Source organism: Calonectris borealis, chromosome 2 (genome assembly GCF_964195595.1).
Source record: "Calonectris borealis chromosome 2, bCalBor7.hap1.2, whole genome shotgun sequence".
Lineage (NCBI taxonomy): Eukaryota > Metazoa > Chordata > Aves > Procellariiformes > Procellariidae > Calonectris > Calonectris borealis.
Genome location: NC_134313.1, coordinates 51,488,725 through 51,512,195, shown reverse-complemented (window position 1 = coordinate 51,512,195; position 23,471 = coordinate 51,488,725). Strand labels below are relative to the sequence as shown.

The 23,471-nt window shown below is 42.8% G+C and overlaps 1 protein-coding gene across 1 annotated transcript in view; it reads right to left on the bottom strand.

Moving 5' to 3' along the window:
- Nucleotides 1-23,471, bottom strand: part of LOC142078811 (BTB/POZ domain-containing protein KCTD1) — a 103,820-nt gene that overhangs the window by 70,462 nt on the left and 9,887 nt on the right. The gene's annotated exons all lie outside the window — the stretch shown is intronic.

The following is a 23,471-nucleotide window of genomic DNA, read 5'->3' as shown; positions in this document are numbered from 1 at the left end:
AGCGACGGGGCAAAAACCGAGGGGAGTCCCGCAACCCACGCCAGAGAGCACGGGCGTACGGAGCCGCCGGACCCAGCGAGGCCGCTCTGCGGGAGCATTCGCAGAGGGGAGCCCGCGGGCAGCTCAGCGCGGGCGGGGAGCGGAGCCTCGGCCCTGCCCTCCGCCGGCTCCGCGCCCCCCTCTCCGTGCGCGCCGACAGGGAGCTCCTGCCCGCCGCCCGGCCCTTCCCGGGGTAAGCCGTACCTAGCGGCGCTGCAGCCAGCCGCCTCGCTGCACACTGCCTTACCCTTCCTTCCCCGGGAAGGGTCCTTTGCCGGGCTGGGCAGGGGGGGCACAAGCCCTGCGGCCGCGCACCGCGGGCGAGGGAGCCCGTCCCGCCCAGGGACGGGAAGGGACGAGGTGGCCGTGCTTCACCAGCTCCCCGCCGGTAGCACCCGCACTACACACGCCAAGAGACCCCACAAACCGCCCCCTGTACCGCCTGGCCGGGCGATTTCTTTTATTTGGTGCGTTGAAATAAATATTCATTACGACTGCTGGCTACACCTGAAATTATAGCCTTAATTGCAGAGCTGCTGGCCTGAGTTACCACATTTGGTGCTTACTCATCCGTAGGCAATTGCTCAGCGCCGGGCCCCGGCCGTGGTAGTCACATGTGGGGGGGGCTCGGTGCCGGTGCCGGAGGCGGGCAGCGCCGACCCCCGCGGCCGCCCCCCGGGGCGGAGGCCGGCGGCCACGGGCGTCCGGGGCAGTCCCAGCCCTCGCCGTCCAGGCAAACGTGGGATCCCAAAGAAGGGATGCGCAAATTGTTGCGCAAATTAGGCCAATTCGAAACAAATAAGCACTCCGGGAAGAGAGCCTGGCACTCCCAGAAAATAATTGAAAAGAAACCCAGCACTGTTATATTGATGTAAGCCTGGAGTCATTACACGGAGGTCAAAGTTGTTGCCTGCGCTAAAGAAGTTTACTAGCTCCGTAGTTTGAGAGCGGATTATGTTCCCTCTTACGTTGATGGCATATATATATATTCTAGAGATTTTTTTCCTATACACATAAAGAGGATATAAATAACTTTTTTTTTCCTTGTCATATGCTATCTGCAACCCAATCCTGAACCAAAGTCTCAAAGACCTTCCAATGATGGACCAGGTACTGAACCTAAAGGCTACAAGCAGCAAGACCATGTTGTGGTTAAAACCTAAATGCCCCATTCAAGCTCCTTTCAGGAGCTCTAACAACCCACCTTAGAAGATGGAGAACTGCAGGGCTTGTGGCATATACCTTTTCTATGGGGATCTTTTTTTTTCCTTTATTGTTCTCATAAATGCTAAAAATGACACGGTTGACATTGACCTTTGAACTTGATTGCGTCTTAAGATCATAGAAGAGACGAAGCCACTTCCTTTTTTTAAGAAGAGCTTTTTAGAGCCACATGAGTGCAAAAGGTAATTGAACATTTGGGTTTTTTAACTTTAAAAAAGATGAACACCAGGTTGACAGCTTCTGTACTTGGATGTTCATTTAATCACCATTTCCTGATTAGAGGAGGTGAACTATGTTGACAGACTTGGAGATGAATATGGAGCCCAGTATGCTAATAGTAAGTATAAAGGACATGAAGAACTTGCAGTGAGGTTGGAGGGGAAAAATATATACGGAGCATCCATATTACACACATCAATTGGAAGCTCCGCAGCAACCAGGGGGAATTCAGAGAGTAGCAAGTGAGGTGTTTGGAGTGCTGCAGGCGCCCATAATTGGGAAGACACCTGCACAAGGTATATACCTGCATAACCTATATGTATATATATGTGTACATGTGTATATATACATGTGTAAGTTAATCACATATATATGTTAACTTATCTATCTGTCTACATTCCTGAAGATAAGATTTAGCCTAGTCAGTTGTATTCCAGAAGTTTAAATCCTATTGTTCAAGCTCTCAAGTTAGATGAGGTAATTGAACTGCATTCCAAAACTGCCCGAGTTGCACAAGGCTGTCTAATGGAAGTTGGCATAATAACATTAAACTTACATCCACTCCACCCTCCACGTCACTAATCAGAGTTTTATCCTGCTGAGAGCTCTGCACAGGCATAGACAGCATTCTCCCCTAGGACACAAGGTTTGAGGCTGATTCTAATATAGGTCCTGTCCACACTTGGAGAACGTGTTTTATTACTGCTGTCAGTAAAGAAGATGTAATACCCACAGAACAGTAATAATGCACCTGCCCCACTCAGGTTGCAACCCTAGACCGGATTATCCTTCCTTTTGCATACTTGGAGATCAGTCCATATGCCACGGAATTAGCATGCCAGGTTAAAAACCAAACCCAAAAAACCTTCTCCGTGAGTCAGTTGGTTTACAATAAAGGTAATGCTTGTAACCACGTTACCAAATAGTTTGAGGCTTTTCATCACTTCCTTTTTAAGCTACTCTTCCCCCTGCTCCTGGTCTCGCCCCTGGCAAGCAGAGAGCTTGCTAGAGCCACGCTCTTTGACAATCCCACTGTTGTGCTAAAGCTCTCCGCAGCCTTACTCTCCTTCAGACTAACACAGGCTACTTCTCCTGTAGCCTCCGTAAGTGGTTATTTCACTTACGGCCACTGAAGCCTTCCTGGTTTGGTGTTTCTTGTTAGATGTTTCATCATGAAGCTTCACTAGGAACTAAACTGGAATATCCCCCAAAAGCCAAGAAGCAAAGAAAATCCATTGGGCTTGTTTGCTCCCCAGGATCCAGTCTAGGCATCTAGAAAAGATTTTAAAAAACCGTGCTTAAAACAAGCTTGTTGGTTAACCCTAAAGCTGACCACATGGCACCTTTTTAAGAAAATAGCTTTTTCTCCATGTAGACTTTTACTGTTAGCTTAAATGCAATAAACATGTTCTTAAAATGTGTTAATATGTTTTCTAAACACAAGGTATTTTTGCTGTAGAGGCAGGCTATGCGGAAATTGGTATGAGAAATCCATATTGACACTACAGAACTAGAAGGCAAATAACACTTGGGACTCTTGGAAAACTCACTTAGGGAAAAAGCATATCCTAGAAATCCTTCTCCCACCCAGAAACATGCAGTTTTGAGATAAGCTTTTTTAGCATTTCAGAACTGTCACTTCAAAATGCTAATTCCATTTTTATTTTACTCTTTTACTTCTGTATATGATATTTCTAGTTGTTTCATTACTTCTTGATACTAGGGACAGCTGATGCTGACATATAATGTGCTATAATAGATTTTAAATCTCCTTTATTTTAAATTTTTCTTTTTTAGATTAGCGTCTCCTGTCTGCGTGGCAATGGAACGGTTTTATATAACTCAACAAAGGAGACACTGATTTAGGAAAGTAATGATGTATCCATCAGCACTAAGTTGCAGCTGTTCTTAATGAATTTTAAAATACAAAAGCTATTTCACCTCTTAGATTGTCATATTATGAAATGTTAGTGGTAGTTGTGCATATCAAAGCACCAGCTACTACCGACACGTTGTGAAACGTGAAGGCAGCATCAAACCAGCCCCCTCACGAAGCTCCATGGTGCCAATCGAAAGCGTATTTCTGAAGGACGCTCATATTTTTTTCCCACAGGTATTTGCCATTATTCACTTGCTTTTTTTTTCTTTTACAAAAACAGTATTTTTGTTGCTGAGGCCACGATTTGTTTCCCTATTGCTCCTTTTTCAAAAAAAAAACCAGAGAGAACCTGAGTCATCATCTTTGTAAGAAAGCACGCGTTTAGTGCTTGGCAAATTAAAAGTCAAGACTTCGTGAATCATCGTTATTTCAGTGACAAGCAGCTGGAGCATTTTTGCTTCCAAAAATATAGAAGAGCTATGTTGTCAAGCTTGGAGAGAGGCAGGTAATAAATTGCATTGCACTGCATAAAGGTTTTAAGGGTCTTTTAAAATGTGCTGGAGGTAAGTTGCCAGGAGATATATTAATGTTTCATTTAGCTGTGTTTCGGTTTATGTTAGTCTTTGCTTCTGTGGTAATGAGGGCACTTGAAACAAACTGGCTGGTCCGTGAGGCACAGCAGTAGCTGGTTATAGTTGCTCTAGCAGTTGTCCGGTCATTTCTATGAACTACTGACACCGAGCAACCTGGCGTGTTAGTGGCGTAACGTTTATCCTCCGCAGAGGGAAAGAGCTCTTTCCATCCAGGCTGATAATTTTAAGTTAGTTTTTAGTTCTTCTCAGCTGGGTCCGTAAGTTCTATGTGGAGGTGAGGGAAATTTAGAAGGACCGAGCCAGTAACTCAAGAAAGGAACCTCCAAAAAGAGATCCCTGTGAAACCACAAAGCCTTGTTTATAGGTGTTGTAGGTCTGTGGAAGTACAAGTTTTCACTTTATACAGTGTTTTTAGTACTAGAGCATAAATTAGTAATAATTTAATAATAGAGCATAAATTAATGCTGTATTGGATATGGAGTTCTTGAAATCCTATCTTCCGTTCATAATCTTCCAATAAAAATTTATTTTGAACTAAAAGTTCAGGCTGGAAGTCACACTGGGCTGGATGAAGTCTAGAAATGCAGGGAGGGATGACTGGGTATATGACAACAGGGTCTGGCTGAGAAGGCTCCTTAAACATTCCTTTAAGAAAAAAGGAAGAAAAAAACTGAGTCCTTACAATTTAACAAACAAAAATGTAATGATGAAATGCACTTTCCACCTTGTTTCTCTACTGTATGGATTCTATCTTGTTTACTTTTTCCATCCCCATTGCATGACCCGAAGTTTCTGTGTTGCCACGAGGTGTGCTGAGTGCCGATTCCCACGCAGGGCCAGAGGTAGGGCTTTACACCCCACAAAACTTATTCACACCAGGCTTTTCTCAGAGCTGGGGGTCCTTGAGGGACAGGGCAACAGCTGGCCTTCAGCACAGCCTGGAAAAGGGAATCTTCCTCTGACCGTCGGCTAGTGGCTTTAACGCCTCTTTATACCACGAATTCACTGTCAATATACTTTTGTTTTGACTTAGTGACTGAAATAAACTGATTATTCCCCTTTTCCACCAGTATTATGTCTGTGTCATAGTGAATTTGGAAATTCCTTTTCAGGTATTTATGTAGCAAAAACCCCAGCACCAATGACCTGTCTACTTGGATTTTCTTTTCTCAATTGAGTTATCTCAGCTGGGTTGACACAAACCCAGTTTAAGCAACTTTAAAACTGGGTGAGTTCAAACGAAGCCCAGAGAGGGTGTAACCATACTGTTGAACAGTGTCAGAGCCCCGCTCAGGCTGTCACCCAGACCCACCTTTCTATTGCTGAAACAGTAACTTACAATTAAACACAACTCTCTAATTTTTGTACGCCTCCCCTTCATTCTCCCCCATTTTATTTGATATGATGTTTGCAAATCTGACCTGTGCAAATTTTGCATCTATTTTCTTTTAAACCATTATCTGGTCATGATGTTTTCTGGCCCTAATAATGGAATGCCACATTCCCTTCTCTATGTGTGAGATGCTAAAGCATGTCTCGTTATCCTGTGAGATCCAAACACACAGAAACTGTTTTAAATAAGGTTTGCATCACAGATTACACTAACTTGTAAAGCAGCATTTGAGTAGAAGTGAATAAATTCATAGGTCATATGGAAGAAGAGTACAGGGATAAAAAAGTATAGCATGTTTACTGCCAGCCTGCATCACGTCCTTTATCAGAGCATGACTCGATTCATATCGAGAAAAAAGTGGCAGAATATTAATAGATGAGGAAAATTTGCGTGCTGATTTTGATTTGACTGGTCCTTTATGCAAAAGCACTTTCACAAACTACATGTTGCTAGTGTGTGTGATTTCAGGTAAAAACTGGGGGAAAATCTTCAGGATATTGTCAGGACTTTCATTTGAGGTTTAAAGCCAGAGGCCATGAAGTAAAAGAGACTGAAAGGTCTCTGCAGTTTGCACCTGTATTTTAAGTTATAGAGGGTAAAGCCTGGAAAAGTAGAAAAACTGAAATGATTCAGAGATAAGATAAAGAAAGCTTACAAAGTTTAGTGAAAAAGACCGGATACATTGGATGTACCTCTCTCGTTTTTTCAGTATCAGATAATAGTAAAACAGATGAAAAATACCTTCTAACAGCTGGTAAGCATCAGCGTTTTGTTAGAGTACTACACTTAAAAAAAAAACCACACTTCTGCAACTGATGAGAATGCTTAAGTGCAAAACTTTTTTGTCCATCCCTGAGTTGTAACTTGCTTTGAATAGCCTTGCCTTTTTCTATCCGTGAAAGATTAAGCTGGGCTTGATTCAAAGTTTCGCTATTTGAAGATCAAGGCTAAAATTCAGTTTCTTTTCACAAAACTAAAGGTGTCATCAAATAAATAAAAAAAATTTTAAAAACCTTCAGAGTCAACACTTTGCACATTGGACTGAATTATTTAATTACAAGCAGGTAGTTATTTGCTAGTAAAGACCCTGGTTTTTAGGATCAATGAGCATTGTTAAAATAAGGAAGAAAAAAATTGTAAGCTCTTCTTTTGCCTTGGACAAAACAAGGTCACATTTGCAATTTGCAGTGCACGATCTCTCCATTAGCAATCTTGGCAAAGGTTTATCAAGTTATTCTGAATAATTTTCTCCAAGTTATGAGTGTGTCACTTGGCCTGTTACAGACCTGTCCCTACAGTTTACTCTGCTGTTTACCTGTGTATTGTCAGATTCATTCTTGCTGATTGGTGTCAAAGGAAAAAAAGCAGTTTTAAAAATCAAAGCTTCAGTGTGGAAGGGTATAAAGTGTGAAATCCAGACCCATTGCTTTCATTCTGGCTTTAGTGATCATAGAAACCTGCTGTAGGGCAGGACTAATCTGCCAGAAAATTATTATTGAGCCCTGGTAACTCAGATATATGTGCAGACTTGAAAATGTTGTTCTTTGTGCCAACTCCAGGTCCTACAAGAACCTCACATGGTATCCTCCACCTGGCTCTGAAATATGCTGCATTCCACCGTAAAGAGGAGGAAGTTTGTTAATTCCCAGGCAGCTGTGAACAATTTAATCTCTCTCCAAACAGCCCGGCATCCTATTCCAATTGTGAAGTTTCTTGGGGGATGGATAGTTTGAAGAGCTGGTGAGAGATAATAGGGCCTTTATTTCAAGGTCATTCCTACAGATTTGGCCTTGACACTAACATCTTGATAACAGGGTTGCCAAATCTCACAACCTCATGATACTTAGTGGGTTTGGAGTTTCCTCCTCCATATGCTGGAATGGAGGGGTTGAAAATTAGTGTTTGGAAGACAAGTTTGAAGCCTTGAATTACTGCTCTGGAAAAACTTGGAAATCAAGTGGAGAACCACAGTTTTGTAATTTTAGGAAGAAGAAATCCCTGTGATTTTTAAGATAGATTTCTTATTCTGAAGACGGGCGGTTGGCACTCCTGGGATTTCCCAGATAAACTTGCTTATGAGAACTGAGCTGGTAACTTGACTTGGTTTTCTGGACAAGTCTCTAAATTACTGACTTCTTTTCTTCTCAAGATTTCTTTATCAAAAAATCTCCATCCAAATCCTACACAAGCCATTTTTGCCACCTCTTTGGCAATATGTTTAGAAGAGTCAAAGAATCACAAGGAACTCCTTCAAGAAATTCATATCCAGATTTCTTCGAGTTTTCAGAACCAATAAGTTTGTTCTGATTATTGGAAGTTCTCTGCATTCAAAAACTGTTGTATAGGTATTTAAGCCAGCTGTACTTTTAAACAGGCTTGCACCTGATATGGTTTCCATGGGAGCTGCTTGGTGCTTAGCCATTTGCAAACATGGCTGCTTATGTAGATAATTAAATTAGAGTTAGTGAACACAGTGTTCTTCTGAAAACCTGACCTTCGGTCTTTCTGGCGCACTGGTAGAAGACTGAAGGAAAATACATCCTTTCTGTGCTTTACATATTCTGTACCCCAATTTTTTTTCCTCTAAAACTAGCTAGATGTGACTTTCGGGATACTTCTATCAAAAGCTCCTGCTATTTCACTGCATTTTCAGCAATTACAGTTGGATTGTTCTGCCTAACTCTAGATACAGCATTTAATCAGCTTAGTTCTTCTATTTGCACTGGAGTTCCCAAATTTTAAAGATTTTCTTTTGTTCAGCAAGATATATTGGGCTTTGTTTACACTAAAATGTTTAGTAATATTCTCTAAGAGCTAGATTTATTCCATCAGAAAGTATTTCTGTTTAAGTACTTTGGAATCTCAGTCATACATAAAGTGGACAGGCAGAATTACAGGAGCTTTGTTTGTGAAGCTAAAGGGATCAAAGTATCTGGATTAATTTGTAATGTTTTGGGGATGGGCACTTTATTTGAAAGGAAGTTCTAGATTCAATTTGTTAACCCATCACTTCAAATAAGCTTCTCAGATCCCAAACAGGGAGGAACAGGATTTTGTCTTCTGAATTCCAGTTTGACCACTCGTGCATGGGCTAATTAGGGCCAGGTAGAGAGAAGCCCACACGCTGCTGAATAAACTAGAAAAATCCTGATGTCCCACTGAGGTCAGCAGCACTAATTAGCACCCACAGACAGGAAATCTGCTTGAACCTGCCTGTTGTGCTTCCTGGCTTTGGCCGCATCCAAAATCTTCTGGGAAAATAATTCTGATGCTATATCATGGCAGAAACACGTGGTGGGTTGCTCATGGGCTAACCTGTCCACCTAGGATTTTTATAATCATTCTCACCTACTGGGGTTGCTGAAATATTGTATGGAGGGCACAAGCCAGAGGATTTTTTTGGCTGCCCAACGGAACAAGAAGTTTGCCCCTTGCCGGAGTACCTCTCTGCCCGGCTCTTAAGCTCTGTGAGGTCCAAGAAGCCTGGTACTATTTTGGGAAGTCATGTTGAGAGTTTCAGCTCTCGGCAGTAGTACCAGTAACACACAGAAGCCACACAACTACTTCCATGTTGGGGAAGTCATGTCAGGTCTTCATTTCTTCATGCTTTCTGGCCACAAACTCTGAGCTTTCATGAAGGTTCTCCCTAACGCCATGGACAAATGCCACTACCCCCCTTCGCTGTCCCACTCAGAAGCCCACCCAAGGGACAGCTGCTGAATTCTGGTTTTGCGCACGCTCTCTGAAGGGCTGTCCCGTCTCTTAGGTTTTATCTAGAGCTGGGTGACCGTTGTTAAAACAACAAATGTACCTAAACTCAATACTTTTTCAGTATTTTTGGATATGTTAGTGGAGTAATACCTGCAAGGTTATAGTATTTTTACTTTTTTATCTGCTGGTCAACAGGAGAATTTTGAAATAAAAAGTAAGAAGAGTTTTCACGCTCTGAAAGCTTCTGAAAAGTCAAACAACATTTTTCATCATAATTTGAACATAAGCACTGTGATATTTGTATTAGTTAAGTCTCCTCCACATAGTACATCATTAATAACACATCTTTTAATGAAAGGTGGTAAATACTGGCCCTAGAGTAGTTTCTCAAAGTACTATGCATAAACGATTATTTTAATAGGCAGTAGGCAAGTTAGCACTTGCCTATATGAAAGGTTTACCCTTCATTTTAACCTCAGAGAGAGAACCATTCCTCTCAATTTCTTCTGCTTTGCAGAAAGGACATGAAACAACCAAAAAATGTTGTGAATATTCTACAACTTTGGATATGTTTTAAACTGTAATAAAAAAACCCAAACCAAAACAAAAACTCACCTAAGCTGAAAATAGACTAATGTGAATAAGGAAACAAACAAAAACAGTTAATAAAACTTCTGGCTTGGATGACACAAGAGTTTTACACAGTGCTAAAAGAGGATCTTTTCCCTCAAGCGTATCTAAAATGTTACTGAGTCAACAGAACAGTACACAGAAATGGGAAGTAATTGTATTGCATTGGCATAACCAGTTTGAAGATGTTTGGCTGGATAATGAAGAGGACACATTTGTCATGTGGAAATTACCTATTACTATAAATCACCTGTTACCTAATACCGCAAAGTACTTCAAGAAGCACCCCAAAAGCAAGAAAAGAGAAAATCCTGAATCTAAGACGACGGGTTCCACCTCTTCTTTTGCATCCTACCATGAAGACTATCCTCGTGTTCTGGGCTGACGCAGTCTGGGTTGACCCTGTTGAATCTGCCAACAGAGTATGGCTTAGCAAATAGACTGGGGAAAGGACAATTCAGTCTCAGCAGTTTGCAGTCATCTGAGAGCTTGTGGTGATCCATGCCGCGCTGTTTGTGCTTGCTGGAAAATGTATACACCTTGGGGGAAAATGTTAGCAATCTGGGCACAAGAGCTAAAGACTTTCCAGTAGAATAATCTGCATCACATATTTGGCTTAGTTTCCTCATGGAAGAAATAGGAAGCCCCCTTGCTCTGTGTAGTCATCTGTCATTCAACTTACTATTATATTTTTAAAGGACATTCTCACTAAACAGCAAGGATACCAAGACTGCTGCTGTGCCCTAATGATACATGTGAGACCTTAATGTTCCCCTGTCAATACAGAGCTCAGAGTCATGAAGATTTTCTAGGAGAGAGCAGGAACTCTAGAAAATCTCCCACCACGTTTGCAAAACCAGCAGTATCAGGGGAGCTCATCTTGGACTCATGACAACCTGTCTGACACATGATGACTTGCAAAGTCACAACAGACAAAAGTAGAATTTCACCACGGGCATTCATCTTGAATAAAGACCCCCCAAAAAGCCCCCAGAAATCCAGAACCAAACAGATGGCTATTTCCTCCATTAGCATCCTGCCTTGCTCCTTTTGAACCACTGCCACAGCTGTATCAGAGAAGATCTGATACCAGGATGTCAGGGCTGGGCTGGGTTAACCAAGGAAAATAAGCTGGAACAACGGTGAATGACAGGAAAAGGTGGGGGGCTGGAGTTGTACTACAAAAGAATATGAAATAGTTCTGAAATTACTCCCACTCAGGTTGCGCTTTCCTCCAACAATCCCTGCGTGCCCCCTAAGTCTGTTGGCAATTATCTGAACCTTTACCGCCCTAAAGCCATTCTGTTGTCAAACTGTGTGCAATTCATCCTATACTTCTCTGAGAGGAACATTTAATAGAAGAAGATGTGGTCTGGCTGCCTGCAGTTTCTTCCAATCCGCAGTCCCACTGGATAGAAAGAGTCACCGTGGGAGGATTCCTATAGCCCTGATCCATCTATGATCCTTGGGCACGTACAGGCATATTCGTGAGCTCTATACCCAGAAGAGGTGAATGCTTCTCAGTAGCACAACTAAATTTGAACCCTGCTGTCCCAGTGAAAGGGCAGTGGTGGACAGGGTTCAGGGCCAGAGCACATTTGACACAGAAAAGGGAGGGGACAGATGTGGCAGAGCCAGAAGAAGGGTGCTGTAGAGCCAGACTTCCTTCATCCCACAGCTGACAGGAGGTGGGATCTGACTCTTTTCCCTCCCAGCCGTGACTGTCCCTTGGTGAAGGCAGCAGCAGGAGCAAGTCTCATTTGCTAAGTCTCTGGCACAGGTGACATAGAATTGGGGCCAGAGCTGGTTTGATCCTCAAGGTAATCTGCTGCCCTCAGCAGCTTCTCCGTTGCTAGAGCCTCAAGTTAGCTCTGCTCAAAATCTCCAGCAACCTTGTCTCAAGTCAAACTGCTGGTGTCACAACCAAAGCCTAAGTAAATTTGCTATGCCTGCAGAGGCAAGAGAAGATTTCTGCTGGGACACTGATAAGGACTCCAGACAGTGGTGCCAAGCAGCACACATCTTGCAGAGGTCATACAAGTGTTGCCGTTGGCACACAGGGTCACTTTGCCCTGACAGTGGCTGAAAGTGAACAAGAAGCCTGGTTTTAAGACACATCAAGGCTTCTTGCATTTGCCTTTCTTGCAACCTCCAAAAGGGTACAAAACCTACTGGTTTCTCACTGTTCACTAAAAGCAACTGTGGAGAAATTTATCTTAGACCCTTTCTCCTGCTTTTTCTCCTTTGACGCCACTCTCAGCAGTCCGGTCTCATGCTGGTAAAATTGGCTGATAAATGTCCTGGGCCTGGCGCTCTTCTTTCTGCTGTTATTCTTCTATAAGAAACGCCCTAGTTTTTCCCCTCTGCGTTGTGCATCACACCCAGGTAACGGAAATGCAGCACATCAGTCCCAGCTTGGACAATGCTTCCTCTCCTCATCCGTCCTCCACTCTCTCCAAATCACCTTGTTCTTTCTCCCATACCCTCTCCTTCACCACCTATTCTTCCTTCAGGAATGAGCAGAGGTATGTGCCCAGCTGCGTGAACTGTTTCCTAGATTTCTGTTGGTGGGGATCAGGAAGATGAAAGATGGGGAAAGGTGGGACAGAAAATACGCTAAGCTGATAAGAAAACTTGAACATCTCTTCTACTATCTCCTCCTTCTGCTTTATCTCTTCTCCTTTGCAATTCCCTGAAAACTGGCAGGAAAAAACTGCATGCCTGTCAGCTTCAAAGTAGAAGAAGAGAAAAAACCGTTCCTCTCTGAGCTGTGATTGTATCTCAGGATGGACAACTTCCCACACTTCTCCGGGAGAATCCCCAGCTGCTCCGTTGCTCCTATGGAGGCATACAAACAGCTGAACAGACAGTGCTAATATCTGTAGGAAAGACAGGATGATCCTCCCCCTCCTTCTCCAAGTTCCTCCATTTTTGTATAACTCTGCTTACCTCCTCAAGAGGTTCCAACCCCTCACCTTGGCACATGGCACAAAACAACTGTGATGCTCTACTCAAGGTGGCACCAAGCGCGGCAGCAGTCTGCCAGTACTGATCTCCCTCACCACGCGTAGGGGGATCTCTGTGCTTTCAGCCATGTGTCCTTGCAAGTGTTTGGGTACAACAGTGCCCAGCCTTTGCCAATCTCAAGTATTCATGGCTACAAGATGTTCCCAAACAAAGCACGAAGAAAGAGAAAAAGCCTTGATTATTTTTTAAACAGTGTATTTGAGAATATTCACTTAACTTCTGGTTTGAGTTTTCCGATTGCGTTTGTTTTCAAGTCCTATTCTGCCTTTCTCTTTTCCCACTGCCCTATCCATTCACCCTCCACCCCAAACACAAGGGCTAAGGATGTTTTTTTCTCCCTTTGAAAACCGAGAATCTATTCATTCCTGGATATGAGGCACTGGGAGGTATACTGGGAGGTGAGGTAGGGAAGAGACTTGGCAACCCAAGAAAGAATGCAATAAACCAGTCATTTCCTTCCAAAGCATTAAACCCCACACCCTGGAGTTAGTGGTCTTTATGACAGCCTAGTCAAATAGAAAAAGACGCAGAAAAGCAGAGGAGAAAGGTCCTATGTTTCCAAACTGATGCATGGACGAGGTGCCAAATGATTGCATTTCTTTCATTTGCCACAAACTGGGTTAGTTTGAGCTTGAAGGAGAGAGAATAGCAGGTTTTTAAGTACTGCTTCTGGGCCTGGCATCAACACTTCTGTTGCCATAATGAGTCAGACATCAGAGGCAATACACACGAAAGGATGCAGGCCAATGCCTAGGCAAATAGAAGTGGCAAAGAAGGACTGAAAAATAAGTGCACATGGCAGGGAAGAAGAACTCCATCCGCACAAACGTTTTGAAATTATAACCTCAATTTCCTGCTTTTCAGCAAATAAAGTCACTTCAAAACAAAACCAATGAAAAAAAACCCTCTAGAATTCTGTGCAAGATTAATTTGCCAGAGGCAGATTTTGTTCTGTTAATTGCCATTTGCCATGTACCAAAGCCACAGTCCCCAAATGCTCTTGCACGTTTCCCATCAGGCAAGCACACACACGATTAAGAACATTTGAGCAGTCATCCTTAGAACTGTGAAAAAGATAAATCCTTAAATGAAGGGAAATTAGTCTTCTCAGCCACAGAAACCACGGCCTCAGATGCCTTGCACCTTGCACCTACCAGGGTTCCTGAAGGGCTGTTAGATGACTGGGGGTAGATAACTGGCTCTGGGGACAGACTATGGGATGGAAAGTGCATTGATGGAAAACATTTGAAACTTTGATTTGCACCCTTACTTGGGGGTTCCACTGGGAGCTCGGGGCAGTCTACGGACAGGTATTTGGCACTTCTCACCTACCTCAGCTGTCAAGTAACTCCCTGATTTGTTCTCTTCTGCCTCATACTTCCACTGTTTTTCTTCCTCCTGTTTATTTTCAGACCATCCCTTCTTCTCTGCCCCCTCTTTCAACTTTTATCACCATGACCTGGAGAAATGATATGCATTGCCTGGTGTTCTTCTTTACTTTCCCTTGTTCTCTCCAACACTTCACCAAACATAATTGTCACAAAGAAAATACTTGCTACAAGAAATTACAGTGATCTGCTAATCAACTAGTAGAATGACCAACTACAGATCTCCAAAAGACCTCTCAATCCCTTCCATTCTCTGTTACTAGGCTTCCTGTACCATTTCAGGGCTTGTCCACCCTTGACAGTGTTACTAATGTGACAGATTAATGGAAGAGTTTTCATTTTATTTTGACCAACAGTTGTACTGATAGAGTCTCACCGCTGTTATCACAGCTGCATTGTTGTGAAGATGACCTACACAAGCCACCTTTCTGATGAGACCACCAGCCCCCGAGTGCTATGGGTATCACTTTTTTGATCTTGGATACATCACAGAACCTGCCTTCCATCTTACGAATTAGAGCGACACACCACAAACTTCTGTCTTACAAAATTGTGTGACATAAAAAACCTCTACTAAAGCACACAGAATTCAATAACCATGTTTAAAAACCTCTGGTACCTCCACTTCCACAGTGTTAAACAGCGCTAACACAATACAAGCCAAAATGGTGAGGTCACTGCTCCAATGGGAACACAGTAATGAGGTCCAATATCCACAAAGAATTTGCATTCACATGCCATTGTTCTGGAGTCAGTTAATGATTAACACGGATTAACTCCTGTGCCTTATGGACATAATATCAGGGTTTCTCTAAAATGCAGGAATATATAGGTATACTATAAGGATTTTGAAATAGATTATATTCTTTAAGACTGCACAATGGTAAAAAGCAAAAATCTTATAGAATATTAAAAATGTGTACAATTCCTGACTTTGCTGCCAAAGACCAGCGATTATTTTACATGTAGTGCCTTGGTATTTCAGGACATGCTCGCCTTGTGTGGTCCACGCGCATGCTGCAAATAAAGAGTGATAAGGCAGCAGGAACATGATTTAGCTTTGATCTGAGGATGGATCCTGACTCTATTATGTTGCTGAGAGTTTGTGGGCACCAAAGAGAATATGGTAAGTTTGCTCAGCAAACTAAGGGTTGACATTAATGCAAGTCACCCAACACTGGTGTCTTCCATACAGCCACATCTGTAAGAAAACCGTTTCCCCGCTAGTTAGATTAAAGCCAGCATGGCTATGCTGCTCCTCCTACTGCTACATTTTCTTTTGCACTTAATGATCTAATCACATCCTCTTTTTTTCTACAGGGCCTTTGCCTCATTCAGTGCCCAGGGTGGATGGGACTCACTGAATAGGCTTTTGTAGTCTGACAGTTTGTCTGCAGATTTGCCTGGAGCTGAAGATACATCCTTTGATTCTATCCCCGGCTCTGCCACAAAGTTCCTATGTTAAAATACTGGACTAGTCATTTAAACCAAACCAAGCCTCTTTTTGATGCTGTGGGTGCCTGACTCGAATCACTTGAGATGTCATTTGTGAAAGAGCTGAGCACTCATTGCATGCAACTGGAGCAGAATGCTATAAAAATGCTAAATATTCCGAAAAAAGATAGCTCAAACTTAAAATTAGGAGGCACTTTTAGCCATGATCTCCCTGGACTTCCTTTCCTTTATGCAAAATGCTTCTTGCAGCATGGGGACAGTGCGACAGTTACAACTATGTCTTTGGGAAATGGTATTTCCTTTCCGTAAGACGTTGAGGTTTCAAATCCCCATTAGGACAAAAAGAAAACCACTCACAGTTCTGAGAGGAGAACCTCTCATACAGCTTCCAGGTGTTCAGGTGGTTGCTCAAATCAGCAGACTTTTGGCATTTCTAGGTCATTTGTATGCTCAGTTTAACTGAGAAACCTTTCCTGATTAGGATTTCATCAAAACGAATACATTCCAGCAAAAAGCATCAGTTTTGACAGAACTTTTCTTGTCAGACAACTGCTTTGTACACGTTTTCTGTCTGGACCGCTGAGACTCTCTGGGAAGAGCGTACCAGTCCCACCGACAAGTTTCTGTTTCCAAAGGTTGTTGTTTTGGGTGAAGTCAAACTAGGCTTGCAAAGGCACCTCTTTCATCTGAACTCTGTGGTACCAACTACAGATGCTCCAGAGCTCCAGGGGAGCTCACCTGGCTCAGGTCATTGTCCCACACTATCAAGGGTGACCAATCTCCTTGGAAAGCCCAGTAACCCTGGGCCATCTATCCAACCTGCAAGGCCTTCAGATTTGCTCAGAAGGGTACCCTGCCTCAGACTTAAAGTAGTCAATTTGGTACAACATTATATAAACTATGTGAAGGAAGCTGCAACCTATGTTAATGTCAAAGGTTTATACCTTCTTCACATAACATATGTCCCGGTCCATGCTACATCTGAATCTCTTCATTTTTCAGGAACAATCTGTCAGAAGAGACATCACCTGTCCTTCAAGGCCAGTGTCCAAAGGCGGCAAGGAGCACCTTGAGTGGCCCTATTTACGAGGCACTACAAAAGCAGGTGTAATCCAAGCGGTCCCAAGGAGAGGAGACAGTCATTCCATCCCTCTTGGACTCCAGCCAGGCACTTCTATATCCTTTTTCACTAAAGCTTCCCACCCTTGGAAAATGACAAAATTTAGGCAAGACTATTAAAAGAGATGGAAAGATTTCAGGAGGTTGTGGCAGCAACTGCAGGCTTTGCTGTTTGGGTTCTGTGCACATCACTTCTAACAGGGATCAGTGCAATCTGGCATTTAAATAATGTTACTGTGGGAGCGGTTCTTTTCCGCAGCACGCTACACTTTCTTGTGCAGTGTCAAATTTGGTATCATTTTGACATCTGGTCTGTGGCACTCATCCATCTGTTGTAACTGAGTAGGTGTTGGGTGGGGTTGGCAGGAGAGGCTTGTTTAAGTGTTTGTTTTCATCCTGTAGAGGAACTGCAGAGCCAACTCAGTAATTAATTAAATACTCATCTTTAAAAAAAAATGTGCGTACTAATATTCTAAAGAAATGGTGAATAAAGCAGCTAGTGCTTCTCACTGCTGAAATGTGGAGACTTTGTTCCCATTTCTCCCTGGTTCCATGTTGTTTTAGGAAGCCTTCCCCATTGGGCTGGCACTCTGGTTCCTATTCCTGACTCAGCCAAATGCCTCCTGGCTGAATTTGGATAGGTCACTCCATCTTCTGTGCAGCAGTCTCCTTCTCTGTAAAATGCATCCAAGTTAAACACCTCTTTTGTTATAAACTTTGAAATCTGCTGATAAAAAATGCAACGGAAAAAAATGCAATGGCCATTATCGTTACTATCATTATCTTGCTTTGTGGTTATTCTATTCAAATAATCATCATTTTAAATTAACCTTTGGTGTCATCTGCTCATAGCAAAAGAGAGATTGTCCTGAGCACAGAGGAAACACGTCCACAATTTCCATGGCTGCCTCTCCAGGTAAATCTGTGTCCTTTGGGAACTTGTTTCTCTCATTTGTCTCAGAACAGAGCACAAAAGCACTTCTCTCTGTTTAACTGCCTACCCATAACCTTTCATAAATGCATGGTGCACCAAGCAACCCTTTCCTCCTCCATGTGTGACTAGGGAATTGTCCACCTGCTCAGTTTTAACTTCTGGACAGACCCTGGTATTCATTTCTTTGCCTTGGGACAGTGACTTCTGCTGTTCTGTTTGCCAGTCCACCGGGACAGAGTTGCACTTTCTATCTAGCAATCAGTTTGACTCTGCTCTCTGATCACTTCATGCATTGAAGAAGTTATTGATGGCACCTATTAACGCCTTCAGCAGAACATTTATTTGCAAATGTAATGGATAACCAAGGAAATGGGGGAACTCCCTATGCAGAGCTAAATATAGCAGGTTTTGTCCAGTGTTTCTAATCCTGTGAGTTTCTGACCACCTCCACAGAAACCCTGGCACAGCGAGGGATGCTCGGAGCAGCTTCCAGATTGCTATTTTGTGGCTGGCAGACATGAGTGCCAAATTCATTAATACTCAGAATATATTTAAAGATGTGCACCCACCTATGGAGATTACACAATCTGCCCTTGAGAACAGAAAAGAAAACTCTGATCTGGCTGTTCTCTTTCCTTCCTTCCCCTTCTCCGGTACACACAGCAATAGGTGTTACCCTAGGAGTCTCTGTGAAAGAGTTTGTGGGAAGTTCATCACATATTGAATGCTTCCTATTTTCTGATGGCCCCTGTACGGCCTGGCATCGCAGCACTCTCACAGGTTAGTGATTTTGCACCTGAGATTATCAGTCCTGTTGGACAAAAACAGAAGTCAAATACTGAGCTTTCAAATGCAGTTTTGTATAAAATACTCTGTAAGAGCAAGAACAGAAGCATCCACAGGGGACACTGATTAAAAAGGACAAAATGTGACCTTCCTTTTTTTTTTTTTTTAGCTAAGTAACAAAAAAATTCAGTGTTGGCAATATCACTCTGAAGTCACCTACATTTTACCTATACTGTCACAAATTACTGACAGGGAAAGGTGGAGGAATTCAACTGATTTTATTTGTAGATCAGGTTAGGCAGAGAGGTTTTGTATTATTACTTCTTAGCTTGCAGACTAAAGTATGTACTGTATGTGGGAACAAAATTCATCTTCCGTTTCTCCACTGTGATTTGTGTCATAATAAACTTTTAGTTTCTTCTCTAAATTATTTCCCTGTCTGTAATTTCCTCTGGTGACTCTTGGACCCTGAAGTGCCACTAGCTGCAAAATTACAAAAACTCTAGTCATTCACAAGACACTCGTAATCCTGACATCCCACAAATACTGTATTTGCTGTGAGATGAAAGGAGCTTACTCTGTGCTTTAATCATGTCTTATTCATTTCCATAAACTAGAATTTCTTCTCATTCAAGTATCTCCCCATTTCTTTCTTGCCCACCCCAGGACTGACAAAATTTCAAATAACCCATATGAAACGGAACATTTTTTGCTAGTAATTTTGCAACAGAACATGACCGCTGCAGGAGTAAGGGAAGGAAAATGCACAAAAGCACTGAAAGGAACCTTTGAATTACAAAATTTAGTAATTTTTATGGACAAAAAATATGAAAGGACCAGTACAGTTCTCCTTAAAAATGGATCACAGCTTTGTTGTAGGGCACTAAGTCCAGTCTTTGCACAGCCTTCTCTCCTATCTCTCTCCTGAGGACCAGCCCGGGTGAATCTCGCTGTGCCAGCCCATGCTGAGCAAAATGGTATTTGCTGTCAGTTATGTCCTGCATCAGGGGGCTTCTATTTGGTATCAAAATATAATTCCTCTTATCAGCTTTAGACTTGCTGGCTTTATGTTTTATTGTATTTTGTGAGAACATTGCCCTGGCTGTTTCAGTCTGCAAAGGTAGGGAAACACACGGAAACAGGCAGGAGTGATGCTGCAGCCAGTTCTGGGCAGAAATTTAGAAAAGCTGAGTCTTCCAGGAATAACACCAGTTTCTTTGTTACAAACTAACACTGCCACAGAAACCTTTTCCTAATATTATGAAAGAGTAAAATGAAACATATAATTTCTTTTCTCGACTGTAATCTTTATATTGTCTCCCTTTATCATAGTCTCAGTCTTCTCTCTAAACAAACCAGCTCGCACACAGCCAGGTGGTGACTTTCCTTCCCTCTGCGTTTTTGTGCGTTTTCAGTCCCTTCTGTGTTTACTCCAACAACAGGGTGACCAGACCTGCTCACTCAGGTCAAAGGCTTTCTCCTTGAGGCCCAGGCTTTGTACCCCCCTGGTCCTGGGCAGCCCCCCAGCACAGGGCGAGGAGCCTGGCTGCGTTACGGGAGCCCCCTCTCACTGCCCTCCAGGTCCCAGTGCTGCTTGGAGTCTCTGCAGCTCTGCCTTCAGCAGCCAGGCACCACAGTCTGCCCCTTCCACCGCTGCTCTGCTCTCACGTGACATATATAAAATAAGGCTTTAAGAGGTTTTTCATAACCTGATGGTGTACCCAGAGAACTCAAAATATTTATTCTCACATTTGCCACTGTCTGTGTTATCAAAGTAAAAAATGAATGTCATCTTCCTCTTCACATAACTGTATTTGGGTCCCCAATTTTTTCAGTCTTGTCTCGCCCAATTTTGACAATGTTGTTACCTCCAAATGTCCCAGCTTACTGTTCTGATAATTCATCAAAGTTTTAAAGATCACCCCTAGGGTCTATCTGTGGGTATTCTACTGCCTTCCTTGCTAACCCTTCAGTCTTTGTTCCTGCAACACTTGCTTTCTTCTGCAAAACAGACGCTAGGGCAGAATTTTGTATCTCACCTCATGACTGCTAGATTTTCTTAACAGCATCTTGTGAGAAAAGTTATCAAAGACTTTCTGAAATTTCCTCTAAAATTTATATTAAATGTTTCTGCATAATCCATGGCTTCATTGAGATACTTCAAGGTTTTCTTAGGAAGTTAAAAAAGGCATGCTTTTCTGTTACTGGATCAGTCATGCTTAGCATTAAGCTCATGTGCAGAGTTTATAACTCACTAACTTATATTTCAACCTTTCTTTCTTTTTCATGTGGATGATCTTGATTTTAAAGTAAAATACATGCCATGTCCCATTGATTTGGTATAGCAGAATAGTCTATTTTTAAGGGAAACTTGCATGATTTTGTTAACAGCTATCAGCCTTGATTGATGCCATCTGCTCTGGGGGGTTTGTTACTTCAGCATGTCAATCCTGCAGTTTCTCTTCTGATACCTCAATGTTTGACAGGCCCCCATCTTTAGTAATTAAATAAAATATGTAGAGAGTGAATGTAGTTCCAATCAGTAAAGACTGATGGGAGGATATAATGTAGTCTCTGCAATACCTTGTCATTTTTAACTGCCCCTTTGATCCAGCAAATCCATTAATTCTCTTTCAGATATTTATATTTCTCATTTGTTTGCAGAAACGTGTCTGTCTGCACTTGAAATTTCCTCTCAGTCCTCCTGTATCCCATCTTTCATTTTTCCTTGCCAGTTTATGATCCTTTCTTTCAGGTTAGCCAGGGCTAGATTTCCTTTTCCCGAAGGTTACCTGTTTGGTTCATCATACTGTGTTTGTTTTTTCTTGCCTTCCTGCTTCCTTTTTGGTTTCGGGGTATGCATACCTTCTGTGATGCAATTATGGTATGCTTAAGTAGTTCCATGTTGAGGCTAAGGATTGTAATGTCTTCACTTCTGACTCATTTCCTTCTCTGTACCTCTTTCCAACCCTCTCTTCCCTCCAAATCCAAGAAATTTAAAGAATTATGTTTTAATTGCAGTGCAGTTTAAGTGTTAGCTAGCTATTAGATTTCTATCTCCACCTTAGAAGGCTTTGTATGATGTTTTGTGTTCCTTGTGTTTTACTGGGGTGGGGGGTATTTGTATTAGCTTCTTTATCTAAGGCTGGCCCAGACCCAAGTCTCTACACTTCTAGATCCTGCATGAAATGCAGTTGTGACACAAACAAGCGGCAAATGCAATTTCAAATATAGGTCCTGCCAAGGCACTTTGAAGGGAAATGACAAATTCAGATTGGTCAGACCATTTGATGCTGGAGCATGCTTCAGTAAGTTCAAGGGCACTAGCAGGGTTTTGGAAAAAAGCTGGATGCGTTATCAGGCTGGCGCTCTCCAGGAAGGGAGGAGTTGCTTTGCTTTTTTTACACCATGATCCTGTTTAACCATGTTTGCTAAACAAGAAACTGGGAAAAGAGTAAGAAAAATCCTGGTTTAAAACCAAGAGACACACATGCTTTGTTTTAGCATCTCCCTGCCGTGGTAGGACCAACTGCTTTAATCAGTTTCGAAAACCATGCACAGCTCTGGAACTAGAGGAAGAGAAGAGGCGTTTAAAGGAAAATGCCAGGAGCACTGAGAAGGGGGGAAACGAGAGGATCAGGGAGGAAAGAAGTGACATCTTGCCTTCTGCTCACACACTGAAAGCAGGAGTATGATCCATACAGGAGGTGAAAAGGGGGAAAAACGAGGAAGGAGTCAGGCAAGGCTCTGAATACGAACAAATGATTTGCATATATAGGCTGGCCATAAATGACACCAAATCACGGGACTGCAAAGCTGCAACCAAATCCACACAGGTCCAGCTTAGAGCGGGGGACCTGGGAGTGTTTCAAATCTGGATGCCTGATCCAGTCCCATCCCAGCTCTGCTCTGGGCAAGAACTTGCTTCCCTTCCCTGTGAGCCGGTGTGGCAGCCAGGTGGGAGCTGGTGCACCCTTCAAGCCATGTCCCCGGTTTGGACAGCTGGGGAACACAGCAGGCACGAGTGCCACCGCACACAGTGGAGGTCGCTTCGGAAAGAGTGTCATTGATGTCGGCACAGTGGTATGGGGCCTATTTGGCTGTGGCTAACTGAAGTCAATGGGAAAAGTGTCCTTCCTGATGTAAGTGCAGGACTGAGACCTGCATGGGAGAGGAAGAAGCAACCTCCAGTTTTGTATTAAGTTCTCTGCGGCCTTGGCAGTAAGGCAACATTATGTTCACTTGATTTTGACTTTAAAAGGAGATGTATAAAAGAAGAATAGCACCAACATATTTTTAGGACCCAGAAAATTAAAAAAATATATATATTTTGAAACTGACCCTTGGCAGCCTGTTTAAAAGAGCTTGAAACTATCCGAACTACACAAGGAAAAACAAAAAAGAAAAACATGCCCACGAGGGCTGAAAAATCACTTCAGTAATACACGGCTTTTAACTTTATATCAGAAAATGTTTGGCAGGCATAATTTTAAAGTGTTAGGGAAACGTGTGTGATAACTGCTTGGGTGAAAGAGCAAATGCAGTCCACAGTGAGATTTATCAAATGTTCACATAAGCAATCAGAATCTGGAAGGGCCAGCTGCCTGTGGAGAGGGGCAAAGAGGATCACAGCTCTAAACTTTGAAAATGTAATAAAGCCCTCTGATTTCTCACAGGAAATTTTTCTTTGAGCATGTTCATGTGTCATGGGAATGCTAGTGAGCAGAAGGCTCTGTCAAAATGCCAGCTATAAGGCATGAGGGAAACAAAACCCTCCAAGCCCCACCAAAGGGCAAACCACCCTTTTCCTCTTTTAAAGCTGCTAAGATTCTTGATGCACCAAAACCCTGAGCATCCTTATGTGTTATCCTTAATCACATAAACAGGCCTATTGACATGATTGGGGTTATCAGGAGAGCCTTGTAGGATTGGCCACTTTTCAAAGAGACCAGAAGAGCACCGAACTTCCCGGGGCTTGGGCGGCAATGTGTGCAGAGGCTTGAGCCAGCCGGCAAAAGGAGCAGGCGGTGCCATCTGGGGTATTCATGGGAGCAGCAAGCTATCTGCTTACAAA